Genomic DNA, 13,354 nt, shown 5'->3' with positions numbered 1-13,354 from the left:
TATACCCGACATTTCTTTTATTTTGCAAAAACAACGCTATCTTCTGCAGATGATTCAGCAAGCCTCGTAATTCAGCAGCAGCTGTAAAACAGAGGGGAAAAAGTGAACGATTACGACACCTTTAAAAGTAAGCTTTAGAAAGATCTTTAAATTTAGTGAGCACTGTGTCACCTAATTTTGATGCAAAGGTTTGGTAAAAAGAGAATGTGTTTCTAATATGTACTACTGGACATCTATTTGGGACGCAAGTTATCAGTCCTGCACTGTGCTCCAGAGACAGCTCATAGATAATTTCATAGATGTTTCAAAAGTATCCATTCCCCTTTCTCCAGGCCCAGGAGAAACATGCAACCATCCTCCAAAGCCTTTAGTCTGACCCTTCATAAATCCAGAAAGTTCTTCTAATGGATTATATTGTACCTTTTTTTTTTAAACTAACTCAATGAAGATTTGTGCAAAGTCATATCCAAAGAAGAATAACACATAGACTAGTGGGGAGAGCCTTGAAAGTCAAACAGTTCTGGTCCCTCTCCTTATTCTAATAGTTACTATCAGACTAACTACACCAACAGTTACTATCAGTCTAACTCAGGATACTTTTATAAAAATCCTCTGATCTGACCAGCCTATAAAAGTGCATTAGCTTATATTTACCCATAAAGGCTAGCACAAGAATCAAGGAAAATAATACTGGTAAAACAAAAATCCTTGCCCCAGACTGGACTGTATATAAATGCCAGCTACAATTACAATCAAAACAGGGAGGTCCTGCTGCTGAAAGAGTGTTTATCTGTTTTGAATACATTTCTGTTTCTCCACTGTTGTTTTGTTTTTTACACTCAGCCACCACCTCTGTTTTGACCATCTAGAGACTCATGGGATTTTTCTTCAAGTTAATTATTAATTACTGGCACCTCTAGAGAATACATTGGTCTTCAGTTTGTGAAACATTAGGCTCACTCAGAGGAATATTTAAGGGATGTGGGGTGGCTGCAACCTGATGCGCCCGAGCAGGAGATTGCACAACCCGGTTTCACAGGCTCAAGCACACTCGCCCACACACCCAGGAAGCGCAGGGGTATGTGGAAGTCAGTTCTTTATCTATTATGTACACTCCGGAGCTGTAAACAAGGCCATGTGAGGACTCAGCTAGAATGCTTCCTCTGAGTCAGTATTAAACAAACTTCCGAACTGTTAGGGAAGGAAATAAAGCCACCATGCCCCCCAGTGACACCCACAACCGTGTGCCAGGAATTATAAGAGATGGATTCAACATTTTGTCAGAAGCTGATGCAATATTAAGCTGTGTTTTGTACCTTCTAATGTCGTTCAAGCACTAGTAACTGGCGTGGATTAGAATGGGCCATCACCTCCCTGCTATGAGAATGCTATGAGAAATGGCTTACCATGGGAAACGCCAGAGTATGTTGAAAACTTATGGTGTTTACTTCCTGTGTCTGGGCAACAACAAACACAACCTTCTGTTTAGTGGTAGAGACTTCAGTCCCATTGTATCCAACGTGACTTTGATGAGTAAGCCAAAGATCTCTTCAGTGGTGAACAACATTACAAGTCACTCGAATATCACAGCATTATACAGTGGGAAAGACCCAGGCTCTGATGTCAAAAATGGTCCCCAGAATCTTGTACTTCCTGGGTACTTTATAGTTTCTAGTCTTGAGACCCTAAGCAAATCACATCCTCTTACAAGATCTCCGTCTTCATACCTACATGTTCATAACATTTACAAGCTTCTCCTTAGAATCATAACCACTTAGACAAGAGGTATGTGACAATGTGCTGTAACCATTAGGTGTCATTGGGTCACCTAAAACAGAGAGAAATCGTGTTTGCAACACACTAGAGCTGTTTGCTTAAAGTAGACAATAAGTTTAACAAGTGCTTCCTCTTTGGCCTGGAGCAAGCCTTGCTGTTTAAGAAGGAAGACAGGTTATATCACTTATAACTAGATGTGTACACTCAACTGAATCCAGAGAATGTAGAAAACTTCTTATGTGTGGAGAATAGAATTTATGAATTTTAGAAGGCTGGGTAAAGATCTCCAAGCTCATTTTTTAATAAGCAGGAAGGAAGCAGCTAAATCATTATAAGGCATTTGCATCCTTACCAATGTCCACAAAGTAGACTACCTCGCTGAGGGCTGTCTGGGTGCTCAGACAGTAAAGGACATTAACATTTCCGGCAACCCAAAGTTTGACCTTATATTTGGACTTTTGGAGGTAAACTTCCTGAGAGGAAATTAAGTACAGAGAACCTGGCCCAGCTTGGAACGCTAGTCTTGCCAAAAACACTGTGAGAAACTCTTGCACTAAATTAATCTTTTAGTTTCCCTTCAAAATATCAAAGCCAATAAAAAGGGCAATAATTTTCAATTTAGGATAGGAAGTGAAATCAAAGTCAAAGAGGTCCAAAATATCCTTTTCTCCTTGCTCATAGACCTATACGAATAAGCTCAAAACTAGTTCTGCCTTCTCTCCCTGTAAGAGTTTTACTTAGACTCTAATCTCCAGACATTAAAAATAAAAGCATTTCACCAAAAGGCATACTATGGCAGTTATAATTTGCATATGTGTCATGTGGAAATCAAATTAAATGTGAAAAATGTTCACAATATTTTCATCATTCCCCAAGATCACTCAGGTTCTCTTTCCTTTGGGAGGTAATCTTCTCCCCCTGGGCCCAGTAGACACTTCGGGGGTCAAATAGAGTCCATCCTTCAAGCAGATGAGATGCTGTCTATTTTTAAAAGGCCTTGAGAGTAGGAAATTCCATAAGCTTCCCCAGTTACACATTCCAGTGTCTATCAAACCTCACTGTCTGAAAATTTTTCCTTTTCGGTTATCTAAATCCCTCATGCTGGAACTTAAGCCTCTTGCCTCCCGTCTGGTCCCTAAGGAAGATCATCATTTTTCTTCCCACATCACGTTCCTGTACTGGCTCTCGGAGAGCTCTGCGAGCCAGGCCCATTGTGGTTTCTAACTCTTTTGGCCTGCTGCCTTTCAGTCATGATTGTGACTCACCGGTAGTTTCCTTTTAATTCTTCTTCATCCACTTTGTATTCAAATAACCTTTAAAATAGTTTTCTTTAAAAAGCAATAAAAAGATTTTCCATTGGGGTCTCCAAGCTCAGTCTGATGGTTGTCTGTGAGTGTCTGCATCTGTATTGGTCAGGTGCTGGTAGAACCTCTCAAGGGACAGCCATACCAGGTTCCTGTCAGCAAGCTCTTCTTGGCATCAGCAATAGTGTGGGGGTTTGGTGTCTGCAGATGGGATGGATCCCCAGGTGGGGCAGTCTCTGGATGGCCTTTCCTTCGGTCTCTGCTCCATTTTTTTGTTCCTGTCTTTCTGTTGGACAGGTACATTTCTGGATTAAAATTTTCGAGATGTGTGGTTGGCCCCATGCCTCAACTAGGGACCTTGCCTATCTATTGGACGTGGTCTCTACAGGTTCTCTCTCCCCTTTGTTGGGTATTTCAGTTGAAGTCATTGCCATTGGCTCCTGGGAGCCTCTCATTTCCCTGGAGTCTGGGGCTTTCTAATGTCTACTGCCAGTTGCCCATCCCTCACTGCTACATATTTCTATTCAATTTCCAGGGAAGGACTGAAGGAGCTGAAGGGGATTGCAACCCTACAGGAAGAACAATATTAGCTAACTGGACTACCCAGAGTTCCCAGGGACTAAACCATCAACCAAAGAGCATACATGGAGGGAGGCATGGCTCCAGATACACATGTGGCAGAGGATGGTCTTATCTGACAACAATGGGAGGGGAGGCCCTTGATCCTGTTAGAGGCTTGATGCCCCAGCATAGGGGAATGCTAGAGCAGTGAGGCAGAATGTGGGTGGAGGAGCACATTTAGAGTGGTAAAGGGGAGGGAGGGAGAGGGAGAAGGGATGGGGAAGTTGTGGAAGGAGGATATTATTTGAAATGTAAACAAATAAAATGATTAATTAAAGAAGCAGTGATAAGGAAAATTATTCCACATTTTTAAATTATCTTTAATCTTTTTTACAGTCTAGTCATTATCCCCCTCCCAGTCTGTCCTCCAACACTTCCTCAGCCCATTCCTCCATCCCCCCACCCCCACCCCCCCACCCTTCACTCCCACCCTGTCTCCAAGAGGATGTCCCCATCCCCTCAACTCCTCCCCACTCTCTGGGGCCTCAAGTCTCTGGGGGTGGGGCAGGTTAGGTGCTTCTTCTCTCACTGAGGCCAGACCATGCAGTCCTCTACTGTAAATGAGTGCGTGGGGGTGGGGGGTGGGGAGGGGCTCATGTCTGCTGCTGTATGCTGCCTGTATGTTGGTGGCTCAGTGTCTGAGAGATCTCAGGAGTCAAGGTTAGTTGAGACTGCTTGTCTTCCTGCGGGGTCACCCTCCTCCTCAGCTTCTTCCAGCCTTTCCCTAATTCAACCACAGGAGACTTCAGTCTATTGATTGGTTGTATCTGCCTCTGTCTCAGTCAGCTGTTTGTTGGATCTCTCAGAGGGCAGCCATGCTACGCTCCTGTCTGTAAACACACTATAGCATCAGTAATAGTGTCAGACCTTGGAGCCTCCCCTTGAGAAGGATCCCAATTTGGGCCAGTCACCGGACCGCCTTTCCCTCAGTCTCCTCTCCATTTTTGGCCCTGCAGTTCTCTTAGACAGCTTATTCTGTATTTTTATGATGTTAAAACTACCTATATTCTTTGACACCTGCCCTCCTCCATACATATACATCCATCATTGGAACCAAAATTATAAGCTACTTTGTTGAACTTATTAAGTTTTTAAGATTCCTTTGATCATCATAATGCAAAACACACTCAGAATGTCATACTTTATCATTGAATAGGAATATCCAGTTCATGGTTTGAAGACTTTCTTCTTTTACTCAATAGAGTAAAATTATTAAGGAACACTAAAATAGCTAGATCCTAGGGATTTAATGCATGCAAAAAATAGATCATGGTTAACATATAAGAAAACATATAAAGATTATTTTAAAATACAGATGATGCTGGCATTTGCCTATGCTGTGGAACTTTTCTGGCGATCAGAAGGGCTAAGAAATTCCTACTGCCTCCCTAGAAGCCAGAGCAACTGAGGACAGATCAGTAAAAGACAAAGGTTAAGTAGGCCTCTGTGAAAGGATATTTCATGAAAGAGTGAACTCAGTACAGCTGCCTGAGAGCAACACAAACATTTGGGTATCAATATCAATATTCAGGGAGCACTTTGAGTGCATGACCAGTTAGATGCTTCCCAGAGCCCATGATTTCCCATCATGGGATTTTTATCAGCTCACGGTACCAACTAAGAAATCCCTCCTGTGGACCAGGCCTCACATCGAAACAGAAAGTGTCTAATTATTTTCAGCCATTATTAAAGGTGAAAAAAGAAGGTTTACTACTAGAATGAAACAAGATAATAGCATAAAGAATAAATTTGTGCAAGGAGATGCTGTTTCAGCTACTGCAGCCTTAAAACAAAGCCGCTGTCTCTTTGGACTTTAAAATTGTTCCTATGCAGCTTATTTTATTTTTGTTTAATCAAATAAACAGAGGGTTTTCCCACGGAAAAAAAAGAATAAATTTGTATTAATCACCTTTTTTTACTGTGATAAAATATCTAATACCGTTAATAAGGGGAAAGGTTATTTTATTCTATGGTTTTGATCCATGGACATGTATCCTTACTACAATAAGCCTGTGACAGTATAGTGTATCAGAGAGGGGACTGGGTGGCTATTAACCTGTAACAGTGTAGTATATCAGAGCCTGGCAGACAGATACCTCCCCCTGGTTGTGAATATATGTTAGTGAGCAAAAACTTTCCCAGAATGCCTAAAGCCCTGGAGTTAACCCCCAGCAGGACAAAGAAAGCATTATCCCTGATAGTATTCTCATTCAGGACTTGTATATAAAACCATCTGTAAAGGTAGGGATGGAGGCGGGAGTTATGTCACATACAGATTTCCCAGCACTTGGGAGGATCTGGAGTTCAGGGTCATGTCAGCTATGTGGCAACCTTGATGTCAGCTTTGGCTTCCTAAGACTCTGTCTCAAGAGTAAAATGAAAATAAAAAAGATGAGGACATCAGGACTCCTGGGAGAAGGAACGCAAATGTCAGGTCTTGATGAAGTGAGTTTTTGTGGGTGTGGAAGAAATGTATTTCATAGTCAACAAAAGGCCACTATCATTTTTCAGATGTTACACAACATTTTACATAGGATCTATCTAGTTTATAATCTAGTTTAAGAGCATTCAAAATAGAATGTGGCCTGTAGGTTGACATCTATGGTTTCATCCAGCACTAAACCCTGCATGCTACAATATGGACATGCATGTCAAGACTGCCCACAGAGTCATACTGGCATGGTAGTAATGAGGTGTTCCTGTAACCAACCACTTTCTGATTGAATATGAGGCCTGCCCTAGAAGAGGGATTTCATTCCTCATACTATAAACCTGCTCAAAAGTCCATGACCAGGAGATCATCCGCCATAGGTGAAAACCTATGTTTCCAAACAAAGCAACTGTTGCCACTTTGATAATGGTCACCCTGACAAACTGCCTTATAAACATTCACTTTTACACCCATAGATCTGTTTGGTCTCAGCTTTGGTCAGAGCAGCATTTTCTCCATATATTTCTCCCTGAGTCGGGTGGGCAGAACAGCATTTTTCTTTCATGCACTTCTCCACGAGTCAGCTTCAGGTAAGTGTGGGTGCTCAGCTGCAGGAGAATAATCTACAACAATCTCCCTCATCCTTGGCTAAGGGGACATCAGGAAAGAGGGGACAGAAAGAATGTCAGAGCTGCAGGATGGGAAGGAGATCTGTGACATGTTGACGTCTGATATGACACGGCTGTTCACACATGGATTCATGGTCATTTCGGTTAACTGAGCCAGAAAATGTCAGTCAGAGTTTCAGCATGAATTGGAACTGGAACCCAAAGACTCCATAGCAGAGATGTCTGCTGAGGGAGGGAGAGTCGCTCTCCTTTGGTGATTTAGCCACTGGTAGGTTGGCCATGTATTGCCATGGATGGGGTGTTGCCCATGTTCCATTGGATGGCCCAATATGCATGTGCACATGGACAGTACTAAGTGTTTAGGGGGTTAATGATAACAAAAAAGGATGGGGAGGAGATAGGATAAGGGTTTCAGGAAAAGCTGGAGAAGGGCAGTGGTGGATAAATATGACCAAAATATTTGTATCATATTTTGAATGTGTATGAACGTTTAAATTTTTCAAAACATAAGACATTTTTAAAATAAAATGACAAGACTCTTTCTTTGAAATAATACTCTTTATTCTAGATAATAATGATAATAACCCTGGATAAGTATTTAAAATAAATAAGAGAGGGGTAAGAAACAATGAGGGCAGCAGACAATAGGAGACGTATAAGTACTAAAGTAAAAACTAAAATCAAAATCACTCCTTGTGGCCACTGGTCGGTTTCCCACACTCCAGTATATGGCCCCACATGAAAGAACATGTCCACAGTACTAGTAGGACTTAGTGGGTTTTCAAAGAAAAGGGCATCATGTTAAGTGAGGACCAGGTTGGGGGAATCCATCCAAACAAAGATTATTCTAAAGAATAAAGAAAATTATTTTAAAAAAAATAAGAACAGATGTCCTTTAAAAAAAGAAGATATGAAGTTGAGAGAAAAATGGGTTGGAAGAATCAATTAAAGTATATTGTACTCATGTATAAAATTTTAAGAGATGGGGGAGGGGAGAAGGGAAGGGGGGATCAAGTGTTGAAGGAGACAGGAGAGAAGCCCAGAAGGCCAAGAGAGTGAGTAGAGATATGCAGCAGTGTGGGTTGGGGGACAGGGGTAAGCACCAGAAAATCCCAGATATCAGGGATGTGAGAGGCTCCCAGCACCCAGTGGGGATGACATTAGCCCAAATGCCCAACAGTGGGCAGATGGAACTGGAAGAGACCACGTCCAGTAGATAAACATGGCCCCATCTAAGGCATGGGACAACCCATCCATCTTCAAAATTCTTGACCCAGAATTGCTCCTGTCTAGAGGAGATTCAGGGGAAAATGGAGAAGAAACTGAAGGAAAGGCCATTCAAAGAACAGCCTAACCTGGGATCCATCCAATTGCACAGGGAACCAAACCTCAACACTATTACTGATGCTATGTTGTGCTTGCACACAGTAGCCTAGTATGGCTGTCCTCTGAGAGGCTCTACCAGCACCTGACTAAGACAGATACAGATACTCACAGCCAACCATTGGACTGAGCACAGGAACCCCTATGGAACAGTTAGGGGAAGGACCAAAGGGACATTGCAACACCATAGGAAGAACAACAGGCTCAACTAACCCAGATCCTTAAGAGCTCCCAGAGACTAAGCCACCAACCAAAGAGCATACATGGGCTGATCCATCCCCCTCCCCCCCACTACCTATGTAGTAGAGGACTGCCTTGTCTGACCTCAGTGGTAAAGAATGCACTCGATCCTGTAGAGACTTGATTCCCTGGGGATGGGGGATACTACTGGGGTGAGGTGGGAGTGGGTGGTGGGTGGGGGAGCACCCTCTCAGAAGCAAAGGGTGAAGAACTTGTGGAGAAAGAACCAGGAAAGGTGGGAACATTGAATGAAATGATAAAAAAAATTAAGAGAATAAATAAAATGTTATTTTAAAAAGAATATTGGTATAAAATAGTCAGAGGGCTCTATCCAGTGAAAATACATTTAAAGAAAATAGTTTCCCAGATAAATGGAAACTCAGGAAACACACTGCCAGCAAGTCTGTTCTCAGCAAAGTTACTTAGGTTGAAGAAATGACAGAATGATAATGCAGACCTGGGAAAAGAACAAGAGACAATCAGTACAGACAGACCTTCCTGATGTTCTCATCTTATTTAAAATATAGCCAAAAACTGAAAGGTTGCTAAGGATTGATAAACATCTGTGGACATTGTTACATAGTAATCAGGAACCTTAACATCAGATCTTTATCAAAGCACAGAATTTGAAATTTCAGAAAGGTGGGGCTAAAGAACAATGGGTTTTTCCATGGAGGAAAAAAGGTCATATATGCAGGATTGTACAGGATTCTATCAGGGAATCTTTCCACAGCAAGACTAGAAACAAGACGGGATCCTCTTCAGACACGATACGGAAGTCATTGTTGACTTGTAAGTCCACGCTACTTCAGCTGTGAGAAAGGGGCAGAAACTTCTGGCTTTCAAAGTTTAAAGAGAAGTTGCGTCTCTACAGCTATGAACCGGGTGCTTCAAAAAAGCAGGCACATAATGCAAAAAACGTCAGGGAACAAAATGGAGAGGCTTCAGGAGTGTAAGATGTTGAAACGAAAGCAGAATGTTTAGGGAGAAAATAGCTACAAGATGAACTACTACCATCAGACTACCTAGTGAGGGGACCCTTTGGCATTGCAAAAGCAGCTTTTAGAAATCCTGTTGGGTTACCTATTGACAATCCTATCTGCCTACTCTCCTTCTTGACACGGGTCAGGGGAACAGCAAGGGTGGTCACAAGATGGAGCAGAATGGAAAATAAAGGCATCGAGCTCTAAGGATTGTTGTTCCAGTTTAAGTTTTCACAAAAGCAGCGCCTGGGCAGGAAGAGGGCATATGAAAGAACCGGGCACGAGAGACTCGGGGAAAACTGAAAGAAAAGAAGCGCAACCGGTTAGGGCTTTATTATCACCATCACTGTGTGAAATGAGTCTGTGTGGAACCTTCTGAGGTATGTGTGGGACACCTTTTGAAACCAATTTCCAGAGGATCCACCATGTTTCATCTGTCAGTTTGCATCCCACATTTGTTGAGTCTTGCCTTGGGATAAAAACCCTGGTATACCTCCCCGCTGAGTGTAATCGCCTGAACAGAGGTCTCCCCAAGGGCAATTATGGCGCTGGAAACGTCTGAGGGCAAAAGTGTAAAATGTCTGGTGCTAGAGAAAAACATCATCATGACATAAGCCAAACTACCCGCTGAAGCTACACTGTAATCAAAGATGAGGCCAAGAGGATATGAGTCAGGGAGCCAGAGGCAGCCCGCACAGGCTAGCCTTTGTACCACTCTGCTACCCCGATGCCTTACAGTTAATTACCTCTTGGGCTTCAAGGCGGCCGGCAGTCAGCCAACCAGCCTCTACATGTGACCCGAGAGAACAAAACAGTCTTCCCTACTGAAGCTGGCCCTGCATGTACTTGATAGCCATCAACTCTTTCCACCACCCATATTAGATTTCTGTCACGATCATTCCGCACTCTTTCTAACCTAATAAGGTGACTCAAACCTTCCGCCCGGAGCAGGGTAAGACCATGGCTACCTTGCTGTCAGACCACATTTGCTGCAATCATTCTTCGTCTTTCTCACTGGATATGGGAATATAAAGAGAGTCTCACGATTATTTTTGTTAATAACGTATATTACTTGTGCAAATTAGTGGAACTCACTGTGATGTTTCTTACACGCATCTCTTACAGCATGTATGGATCTTGTGCATACGACTGCCCTTCTAACTTCAACCCCCTCCCAGCCAGCTCCTAGGAACCACTCTCTTACCTCCAGGTCTAATTCCTGATGTGGCTGATCTTCATTTGCACACTGGAAAGCAAACACAATACTTGCTCTTGCCCTTTGTTTGTGGTCTGTCTTGTTTTGCTTAGCATGACATTCATTTCTATCCACTCTGTTTCAAATAGCCAGTTCTCATTCTTCTTACGGCTGTATGATACTCCACATCTCCTTTTCTGTGTGTCTACGGACAGGAGCCTAGGGGGCATGTGCTTGTCTGTTGTGTTCTCTGCCCTCGTTTCCTTTAAACAGACAGGAGTTTGACAACTTGATCACATGCTAAGTCTACTAGTTCAGGAGGATCCTACCTACTGCTTTCCAAAATGAACCTACTGACTGCAATTCCCCACACAAAAATGTAAGGATACCTTCTCCATATCCTCACCAGCATTTATGTTATGGGTCTTTTTTTTTTTTTTTGATAGTAGCCATTCTAACTGTGATCTGATAGTATTTCACATAATTTTGATTATTATTTCTGTGGTGATTGATGATAGTGAATACTTTTTAGATATTCATTGAATAATTTTATTTTTTCTTTTAAAACATCTTTAAATTCCTATGTTTATCAATGTTTCAACTACCACAAATCGCCCAAAGATTAGTTTCTAAAGTCTTCTCATCATCATCTCCAGCAGTGAGAGTCGAACAGGGCTCTACCTGGAAGCCAAGCCTGAAGGAAAGCAACAAGATTATGGAGCACAAAGAGACTACAAAGGAATTCTCATCACCAGCTGACTATGTGTCTCAGGGTTTTACTGCTGTGAACAGACACCAGGATCAAGGCAACTCTTATAAGGACAACATTTAATTGGGGCTGGCTTACAGGTTCAGAGGTTCAGTCTATTACCATCAAGGCGAGAGCATGGCGGCATCCAGACAGACATGGTGCAGGTGGAGCTGAAGGCTGCTAGTGGAAGACTGACTTCCAGGCAGCCAGGACTAGCGGATTAAAGCCCATACCAACAGTGACCCACCTACTTCAACAAGGCCACACCTCCTAATAGTGTCACTCCCTAGGCCAAGCATATGCAAACCATCACAATAAGAATAGCTTCTTCTGTAGAGCCTTTTACTCCTCCAAATACATAACACCATGCCTTTTAGGTTTTCTTTTGGAAGTAATCTTGAATAAACAACTGCTATATAGTATATGTTAATATAGTCATTAGCATAATTAATCGAATGCATGTTCTGTTTACAAACTTGGTCTAGATTTGTGTTTCACTTTAATAAGTAATTAACATTCTAACTTCAAAGAATTCTCTTAACCTCTGGAACTTTCCATTTCATTTTCTTAAAGAGGAGAAAGCTATTAACAGGCGGCAGAACTGCCATAGGTATTTTTCCCATGTGTACTTATTAAGGCAACATTAAGAGTCTTCAATTCCTGTAAGTCCTGATGCCTTGCTCTGTAAAGATTACGTTCCAAAAATATTATCATTCTGTTGTTTGCACAATGGCCACTTGTCATTTGTTAGTTTCCTTTGGTGCATATATATATACATATATATATATACATATATATATATATATATATATATATATATATATATATATATATGGTGTTTGTTTGTGGTACTGGGGAATAAAATGAAAGTCCTGCACATCCTGAGCTAGCTCTCTTTCCCAGAACTATATCTCTATTTTTTAGATAATTTTTGTGTTTTTGAGACAATCTTTTTTTCTTTCTTGCTTACCTCTGCCTCTTCTTTTTTAAAAATGATTTATTTTTTATTTTATGTACATTGGTGTTTTGCCTGCATACCTATGTTGAAGGGTTGGATCCTTTGGTGCTGGAATCACAGACAGGTGAGACCTGCCATGTGGGTGCTTGAGAATTCCTTTGGAGGAGCAGCTAGTACCCTTAACTGCCAAGCCATCTCTCCAGCCCCCTGCCTCTACTTCTTTTTTTATTAATCATTTTATTCATTTACATTTCAAATGATCCCCCTTGCCGGTTACCCCTCCACAAATCCCCCTTCCCATCTCCCCTCTCCCCCTCCCCTTTGCCTCTAGGAGGGTGAGCCTCCACCCACTCATGACTCACCACTTGAGCATCCCCCTACGTTGGGGCATCAAGCCTTCCTCCCTTCCCATTGATGTCAGATAAGGCTATCCTCTGCTACATATGGATCTGGAGCCATGGCTCCTCCATGTATACTCTTTGGATGGTAGCTTAGTCCCTGGGAGCTCTGGGTGGCCCAGTTTTTTGATAGTGTTCTTCTTAAGGGGTTGCAATCCCCTTCAGCATCTTCAGTCCTTCCCCTAGCTCTTCCACTGGGATCCCCAGGCTCAGTCTGATGGTTGTCTGTGAGTATCTGCATCTGTTTTGGTCAGGTGCCGGTAGAACCTCTCAAAAGACAGCCATACCAGGCTCCTGTCAGCAAGTACTTCTCGGCATCAGCAGTAGCATTGGGGTTTGGTGTCTGCAGATGGGATGGATCCTTAGGTGGGGAGATCTCTGGATGGTCTTTCCTTCAGTCTCTGTTACTTTTTTTGTCCCTGTTCTTACTTTGGACAGGTACATTTCTGGGTTAAAAATTTTGAGATAGGTGGGTGGCCTCATCCCTCAACTGGGGGGGGGGGGCATGCCTATCTACTGGAGGCGGTGTCTACAGGTTGTATCTCCCCTTTGTTGGGTATTTCAACTAAAGTCATTGCCATCGGCTCCGGGGAGCCTCTGTCTTCCCTGGAGTCTGGGACTTTCTAGTGGCTACCCCCAGTTCCCCATCCCCCACTGTTAAATGTTTTTATTCAATTCTCTGACC

At 42.5% G+C, this 13,354-nt stretch overlaps 1 long non-coding RNA gene across 1 annotated transcript in view; it reads right to left on the bottom strand.

Annotated features, from left to right (window-relative positions):
* The window catches only part of LOC120102910 (uncharacterized), a 45,359-nt gene continuing 32,005 nt past the window's right edge, over positions 1–13,354 (bottom strand). The window contains exons 3-4 of the long non-coding RNA XR_005504848.2: positions 10,572–10,825; positions 1–3,366 (exon numbers count right to left, since the gene is read on the bottom strand). This is a non-coding gene — a long non-coding RNA (uncharacterized LOC120102910). The remainder of the gene's footprint in view (positions 3,367–10,571; positions 10,826–13,354) is intronic.

Source organism: Rattus norvegicus, chromosome 5 (assembly GCF_036323735.1).
Source record: "Rattus norvegicus strain BN/NHsdMcwi chromosome 5, GRCr8, whole genome shotgun sequence".
Classification (NCBI taxonomy): domain Eukaryota; kingdom Metazoa; phylum Chordata; class Mammalia; order Rodentia; family Muridae; genus Rattus; species Rattus norvegicus.
The sequence above is the reverse complement of the archived record's forward strand: the minus strand, read 5'-3'. Positions and strand labels throughout refer to the sequence as shown.